Genomic DNA, 9218 nt, shown 5'->3' on the forward strand with positions numbered 1-9218 from the left:
CAGGATGCTAGGGAAGCAGAGAGGGTGTGGGATGCTGGAGAACTAGCAAGGGGGTGGGACATTGGGGAAGCAGGGAGGGATCGGGGATGCTAGGGAAGCAGGGAGGGAGCGGGATGCTAGGGAAGCAGGGAGGAAGCGAAGATGCTTGGGAAGCAGGGAGGAAGCGAAGATGCTTGGGAAGCAGGGAGGGAGCGGGATGCTGGGGAAGTAGATAATATGTCTTTTCTCCCATCTGTGGAACGTCAATCAAAGGGCTGTTCAATCCCATCCTTCCCTCCAGGCATTTAAGCAAACATCATCCGCAATCCCTACCCTCATTATTAATTCCCACCCCATCCTTCTTATGCGTCAGTTACCTTTTGCCTCCTCCCCTCATTTGCAGCAATATACCAGCTCGGAATGCAAGCATGGCTAATTTTACCTGAAAACCACAGGTTTACTAAAACCTACTTTGGAAACGCCTGCTTCTTCCCGAAGTTGAATTGCAGGAGTTTATGGGTTTTCCTCTCAATGTGTCCCACCCTCCTCTCCCAATAGCGAAGTGCCATGAAAACATGAAGACGTTAAACGTTTATGACGTCATCAACACAAGTCAGCACATATTGGCCAAGGTGAATCTGAGAGGTCGGTGGAAGGTTTTTGTTGTGGCAAAGGTGAATCTGAGAGCCAGGTGGAAAGTTGAATGGTACCAGTGAAGAGCTCCTGCCTGATGTGTGCTCCGTGTCACGTGGAAAGCATGATGACTAAGGCCGCATGACGTTCCGATGGCGTGACTGCTGTGAAAGGGAGATTCATTGTTATGACTATGACCAGGAACACGAGGCCGTGTGCATGAGAGTATTGATTGCATAGTCATTTGCTATGATGAACCAAGGGTGCAGTTCGTATTGATTGAGATATTAAAATACACGTCACTTAGATCCTGGTTCCCTTCTTTTACGTGCAACTCTGAAAAAACATGACGTCACCTGCCGATGTCTAAACAAACGAAATTTCTCTCCACAACGTGATGACGTCATGCGTCGTTGTATTCGTTGTACCTGCGCAGTGGTAATGGACGTTAGACCTTGATATGTCCCAGCATGAACCATAACCTGGCTTTCTGCTCTGGCTGCACCTGGAGAGAGATAGGTAGCGACAGCACGTAGATCTTGGCATTAACGCTGCTTCATGTCTGGTGGACCAACACACCCTTTACCATGGCCTCGTCCATTGTGCTGATAAAGCAGGCACACCTCACATTCATCAGCAATCTGCGCCAAGGTTGTGAGTTAGTTGCACATCGCATTGGGCGGTCTAGACTGGGTTCGATTCCTGATTGGGAACACCGCAATCGTTACCTGGTGGACGATGCAAAGATCCCATTTCCAAAAGCACAGGGCGTTGTATTCCAACAGCCTGGCCTGATGCCAAATTCCAGCCCTGAACGTGCGGCAGAACTCGTGTGGATTCGGCGCAGCCATGTTGATGATGCAGCGACGACGAAACAAATGTTTCAAATGGAATGTTCGTCCAATGCACATGATTCGCCAGAGGTCCCGAGTTCGAGTCCACAAAGTTTTGTAAGCCAATAAATCTTCATGGCCTGCTACTTAATCACAGGCAGACTAATAACTTTGCATTGTTGAGTATTATCATCATCATCATGAGCATCATGATCATCATCATCAACATCAGCGTCAGCATGATGATCATCATCATCATCATCATCATCATGATCAGCATCATAATGATCATCATCATAATGACCATCATCATCATGTTCAGCATCATCATCGTCAAGATCAGCATCATCATGATCATCACCATCAAGATCATCAAGATCAGCATCCGCAATAGCATCCTGAATGATGATCATCATCATCATCATCATCATCATGATCGCACTCATCGTCATCAACATGATCATCACCATGTTCATCAATATCATCAATATCAACATCATCATGATCATCAGCATCATCAAGATCAGAATCATCAAGATCATGATCATCCTCATCATCATCATGGTCGTCATCATCATTATCATCATCATCAGGATCGTCATCATCATCATCAATATGATTATCATTGAGAATAGCACCTGTTTTGTGCACTTTGTTTGGTGGATTTCTAAAGACAATTGTAGTATAATTCAAGCTTGGATCTTGGCTTCGACAAGACCGGAGGTGTTTATCTAATGACGTCACATCCACCTCGTCCTAGTTGAACAAGTCAGCCAGGTTGGAACCATCGTTGTTGTATTATTTAATTATCTGTCTTTTATCCACCCTCTGTGTCTGCAGACGAATCCATTGAAGTTTACATGAGATTGGATGCTGTTTGCCGTTTCATATGCAGCTCGTGTCCTGCTGGTTGTATCATTTTCTGGAGGGGCTGCTGTGCCGCTGATGCAGTGCCCCCCATTACCTGTTAGCACCTCGGAAGGTCAGGCTCCGACTGAAGACCCCAATATCTCAATGCAGCCCCCCTAACCGTGCGCCAACACCAGACTTGTGGGATGGTGTGATGGAAACGTCACACATTGATTGTCATTTGTTCGAGATAAACTCTCCGAGAAGTTTGGAATTTGCACTTTGTATCATCCATCCTGTCAAACATTATCGTATGATGCCGGGACGTGTTTAATAAGTAGCCCCGAGTGGCCTCACGGACATATCCCATCCCATCTCATCTCATCTCATCTCATCCCATATCATCTCATCCCATATTATCCCATCTCATCTCATCCCATCCCATCTCATCCCATCCCATCTCATCTCATCTCATCCCATATCATCCCATCTCATCTCATCCCATCCCATCTCATCCCATCTCATCCCATATCATCCCATCCCATCTCATCCCATCCCATCTCATCCCATCTCATCCCATCTCATCCCATCCCATCTCATCCCATCCCATCTCATCTCATCTCATCCCATATCATCCCATCCCATCTCATCCCATCCCATCTCATCCCATCTCATCCCATCTCATCTCATCCCATCTCATCCCATCTCATCTCATCCCATCCCATCTCATCCCATCCCATCCCATCTCATCTCATCCCATCTCCGTTCTCCAAGAATGAAATTGGTCCTGATGGCCGGATGTCTGTCCGTCCGTCCGTTCGTCCGTTAACTTTTTCCTATTTTTGCTGCTCCTCCCTTCTCACCTGGCTGATTGTTCTGAAACTTTACACATTAATACAAGACAGGAGAGAGCACAATCACTGGGCTTCGATTTTTAGCTCACCTGGAATGAAGTTCAGGGGAGCTTATGCGATGGAGCGTCGTCCGTCCATCCGTCCGTCCGTCCGTCCGTAAACACTTGAAACTTCCTCTCCGAAACCGCTGATGGGATTGTGACAAAACTTGGCACAAATGATATTAGTTGTGTTGTGAATAAAGTTTGTTCACGGAATTATGGCCTGCTACAAATCGGGATCTAATGGGGTCTACTGGGGGTCAAAGTGGATCCAGGTACGAAGTCCCCCAATAGGAATTTCCTTTTTCCTCTGAAACGACACAAACAATTTCGATGAAACTTGACCACAACCTTCATCACCCGTGATGTACGGATGTTTGTTCATGGCATTAGAAAAATTGTGGTCTGAGGAGGTTTTGTACGGGCTTGGGGTTGGGGTTGGGGTTGGGGAATAGGATTTTTATTTGTTTGTTTGTTTTTGTTTAAAGTCTTATGATTATGTTAGCATGATTGCTCATGCTGCCCTGTCTTCGAGCAACCATTTAAATTGTCAGTAAATACCTGTATTCAGTGCAGTATACTGTTTATTCTACCAGGCGAGCACCAGGGGTATTGCCCCTATGTTTCTATTTAGAATCATGGGGGCTCCCAGGGGGGTTTAATCCCCAAACTTTGGATCCCGACTCGTCCCTTTTTTACCGACTGATTGCTTTAAAACCCGACAATGCCCTTCCACTCGATGATCCGCAGGATCGCTCGGTCTTAGATTTTTCGATTTCGGATCAAGGGGCTTCCAGGGGATCAGGGAGCTCACAGGGGATCAAGGGGCTTCCAGGGGATCAAGGGGCGTCCAGGGGATCAAGGGGCTTCCAGGGGAACAAGGGGCTTCCAGGGGATCAGGGAGCTCACAGGGGATCAAGGGGCTTCCAGGGGATCAGGGAGCTCACAGGGGATCAAGGGGCTTCCAGGGGATCAAGGGGCTTCCAGGGGATCAAGGGGCTTCCAGGGGATCAGGGGCTTCCAGGGGATCAGGGAGCCTCCCAGGGGATCAGGGAGCTCCCAGGGGATCAGGGAGCTCTCAGGGGATAAAGGTGCTCCGAGGGTATCAGGGAGCCTCTTATCTCCAACTTTGTTTTCAGCACTTTTCACAGTTTTTGGTAAACACTCAACTTGTGCATGCTAAAAAACACAATTCATTCATAAACAGGGATTGCACCCAAAAATGGCTGACCCAATTAAGAGACCATTCGATATGTTTATGTCGTGCGTGCCTTGTATCCACATATGTCATTATCGAATTACCTTTAACTATTTATCACATTTAACATCACAAAACCATTTGCTTTACTTATGAAGATTACAGACACACATAAGTAATTTGGCAGACATTGAAAAAAATCAACTAGATTTAGACATAATGATCCTTTAGTATAATCCAAAATACCTGTCACTGCATAATTGAAGACACCTCACTGCATTGGACGAATGTGGGGACAGGAATACTGTTCTGTGAAGGGTGGAACTTGTAATACCCTCTCCCACCTGGAGGCGGCGCTACACGATACACATCTACAGAGAGAGTCTGCGTCTCCACCCCTCCGCCCCAAGACCACCAGCAAAGATTTTTAAAAAACGATAACAATGCGACTGTGTCGCCAATATACCTTTGCATAGTCCCACAACGGGTATATGCCATCACTCTGCATATGTATGGGTAGGGGATCACGTTTGTGAAGTTTCGTGTTGATCGGATAAGGTTCGTTTTTCTATCCAAGATGGCTGCCAAACCACGTGACCTATGACATCATGATTTTCAAACTATATGCAACAGTGCTGTTAGATGATATTTGTAAAATTTTGCATCGATAGGGTGAGCGGTTTCAGAGATATAATTATTTAATATTTTCCTTCAATCCAATATGGCTGCCAAACCATGTGATCTATGCTGTCATAAATTTAATATTTCAACACAAATGGGTCATAGATCATGTGCGTGCAATTTCAGATTTTTAGGATAAGGAAATCGATTAAAACATTTTTGGCTGGTATGCCACTTCACTGATGATGTCATCATTATCATGCTTTTGTTCCTCACTGCATGGGTGTCACTCCTACCCTGGAAGTATCGTCTCAATCAGACATATGGATGCTGAGAAGAACGAGGTTGAGCCCGCATGGACAGACGGACAGACAACCCGAAAACATAATGCCTCCGGCGACTTTGTTGGCGGAAAAACACCCCTATCCACTAATTGGGGTCATGCTAATCCTATGCAACAAGTCGGGTTGTAATTGGGCCAGAACTGTAAAAGGAGTAGTGCAACAAACACACAAACAAACGAGAAGTGGTACAGAGCACAATACTTGCAAATTCTACCCCATGCGCCCCCCCCCCCCCCCCCTCTCATCCCCAAAAACGTTTCCATGGAGACATCAAATTGTCCATTTCATTAAGATGCATATCATAGCTTGTGTCAATCACATGAAAATCGACAATTTTTCAGATGAAAATTGATGATTTTAGAAGTTTGACCTTGAGTTGACCTTTGACCTCAAAGATAGTAACTTTCTAAATTCAGTGATGCACTATGCAATAATTGCTCTTTAATTATCAGATTTATCACATTAAAACTGACGATTTTTCAGATAAAAGTTGATGATATTAGAAGTTTGACCTTGAGTTGACCTTTGACCTTTTGACCTCAAAAATAGTTGGTCTCCCAATTTAGTGACTCGATATACAAATGCTGTTCAATTTCCAAGTCAATCGGATGAAAAGTGTCGATTTTAGAAATTTGACCTCTGGGTGACCTTTGACCTCAAAATGAATATGCTTCTCAATTGTGACGGCGTCTACGGCTTGGTGAAGTTTCATGACGATCGTTTTAGAATTGTGACCTGTAGGCCGGTGACAAACAAACACACAAACAGACAGAACAAGCGGATGTCATGCGGAGCACGATACTTGCAAAATCCACCCCTCCCCCAAAGGTTTCCATTGATACAGCAAATTGTCAATTTCATCAACATTAAAATTGACGATCTTGATCAAAGCTCGGGTCTATAGGATGAAAATTGACGGGTTTTTTTTCAGATGAAAAATGATGATTTTAGAAGGTTGCCCTTGAGTTGACCTTTGACCTTTTGACCTTAAAAATAGTTGGTTTCCCAATTCAGTGAGGCACTATGCAAATGCTGTTCAATTCAATCAGATGAAAATTGATGGGGGTTTTAGATGAAAATTGGTGATTTTGGAAGTTTGACCTTGAGTTGACCTTTGACCTTAAAAATAGTTGGTTTCCCAATTCAGTGAGGCACTATGCAAATGCTGTTCAATGTTCAATTCAATCAGATGAAAATTGATGGGGGTTTTAGATGAAAATTGGTGATTTTGGAAGTTTGACCTTGAGTTGACCTTTGACCGAAAACTAGTTGGTTTTCAATTTATTGACTCAATGTACAAATGTTGTTCAATTTCCAAGTCAATCGGATTTAAAATGGCGATTTTAGAAATTTGACCTCCAGGTGACCTTTGACCTCAAAATCAATAGGCTTCTCAATTGGGCCGACCTATACAACTTGAAGTTTTGTGATGATCGGTTTAGAATTGTGACCTGTAGACTGGTGACAAACAAACAAACAAACAAACAAATATACAAACAAATATACAAACAAACAGACAGACATTACAGACAGACATATACAATAGACATAGATATACAATAGACATACAATAGACATGACATTTGTTTGTTATAATCTTTGATTTTGCAAATAACAAACCCAAACCACAGTCCGTGAATTATAATAAGGAGAACACCATTTAATGTGACTGTCTCTTGCTTCTAAACTGCACAGCTTGGGTTTGAATCCTGACCCAGCTATACGACTGTTATCGCAGTTTTTCACAAGGCCGGGCCTCGGATGGACTAATGTTCGAGCATCCGCTCTGGGTCTGGGGGGTTGGGGTTTAAACCCTGTGCAAGGCATACCAAACACTCACTGTATTATGGTTCCTGCAAGGTGTGTTTTGTCTTGGTGTCTGTGACGTCCTGATTTTTGAAGAATTTTTTTTCATTCTTTAATTTCCAATTTACAATTATTATTCTTTTTCCCCCAATTTTCAATTATCCCAATCAATTTTTAATATTATTTAATTTCATGCGAATTAATATATATACGTATATATATAATTCTCTTCATTCTCAATGTATATATGTATGGTATAGCGCCACCTGGTGGTGGTGGCAGACGGTGTTACAATATACTTTTTAAACTGAGCAATGCTGAGGTTAAAACACTCTTTGCACGGGTAAATTTGTCCTTTTTCCCTTCTCCCCCTTGCCTCCCCCAAAACGTAGGGGCCTGTCAAAGCCTGTCATAGTGTTTGAGACATTTCTAGCGGGAAGAGGCATCAAGACAAGGGGGGGGGGGGGGGGAGGGGGAGGAGTGGGAGCAGGACGTAAGGACTGGGTCCTGGAGGAGGTGGTGGGGGGAGTAAAGCACTCCATGCACGGGTAAATTGACCATGTCGTGGGTCATACGTCATGGCGTAACTTGTGTGTACACGCAGGCAGGGTTTAAATAAACTACAGTGAAAGAGAGAAAATACATCATGGTTAGTGACTGATCAATAAGTCAGGAAGTGACAATCATGAGCAATAAAAAATCAAGTTTATAAAATTTAGTATTAAATTACCTTTCAGTGTGTATAATCAGAATTTAACATTTAAAAAAATCAAAAATATGTTAAAGTACAAAAAAAATTAATATTCAGCATAAACATACACTACAGTCATGTGAAAAAGAAAGTACACCCTGTAGGAGCTATGCTCCAACGTAAATCGAAAGAATGGACGCGACAAAAAGCTGGAATTCGTCCGAGTTTCTTTATTGTGTCAAATCAACTCGGGTACTCTGAAAAGCCCGTTTATCGGGCAGCAATATATATACACATTATCCCGGAGCGTTTGCCCGGGAAAGGCGAGATAGGGCGTGCCCGGGCGTCCTGGACGAGGCCTGGCAAGTCGAGAGCGGGCATGCCCGGGCGTCCTGGAAGAGGCCTGGCAAGTCGAGAGCGGGCATGCCCGGGTGCGCCCGGGCGTCCCGGACGAGGCCTGGCAAGTCGAGAGCGGGCATGCCCGGGCGTCCTGGGCGAGCCCGGCATGGTCATCGCTCCGCGTCCTCGGTAGGTGCAAGGCGATTGTGTATACCCAGCGGTAGCCGCTACACACGTCCCCCCAGAATCGACTTGCACCGGCAGGGTCAATTTAAGGGGGGTCCTGATGACCCGGCCGAAGTGTCCCCTGGCGGGTCGTGGGGGGGGGGGGGTCCGGTGTGGTGGTGGGCAGTCGAGTGGGGGGCACCGTGGATGGGGGGCGGCCTCGCCGCGGCGGAAGGGCCAACCATGGCGGTTGGTCGATGTCCACGTGCGCCGGCTTGAGGCGGTCCACCGCAATCCGGTCCGACCTGCCGCCAATGTCGATGACGAACGACTTGTTGTCCCGTCGCAGGACCCGGAAGGGCCCGTCGTACGGCGGCCGGAGTGGCCCCCGATGTGCGTCATGACGCACAAAAACGTACTCCGCTGTGCGAAGCGCTGGGGGGACGTAGGACTGGGGGTCACCGTGGTGGGACGTTGGCACGGGGGCAAACGGTCGGGCCGTCTCCTGGAGGTCCGAGCGCTGGTGAGCTGCGGACCAGGGATTGGTAGCGTCGGGCACGAATTCGCCCGGGATGCGTAGCGCCTGGTCGTAGACAAGCTCGGCGGTGGACGCCCGGAGGTCCTCCTTGGGGGCCGTGCGGAGGCCCAAAAGGACCCACGGCAGCCGGTCGGCCCAACCGCCGTCCTGAAGGCCGGCCATGAGCGCGGCCTTCATGGAGCGGTGGAATCGCTCGCACAACCCGTTGGCTTGGGGGTGGTAGGCCGTAGTACGGTGGAGCTTGACCCCCAGGTTGCGGGCACTGCGCCCCACAGCTCGGAGGTGAACTGCGGTCTGCGGTCCGACGAAATGTCCACCGGTGCGCCG

This window comes from Myxine glutinosa, chromosome 1 (assembly GCF_964187855.1).
Source record: "Myxine glutinosa chromosome 1, kmMyxGlut1.1, whole genome shotgun sequence".
Lineage (NCBI taxonomy): Eukaryota > Metazoa > Chordata > Myxini > Myxiniformes > Myxinidae > Myxine > Myxine glutinosa.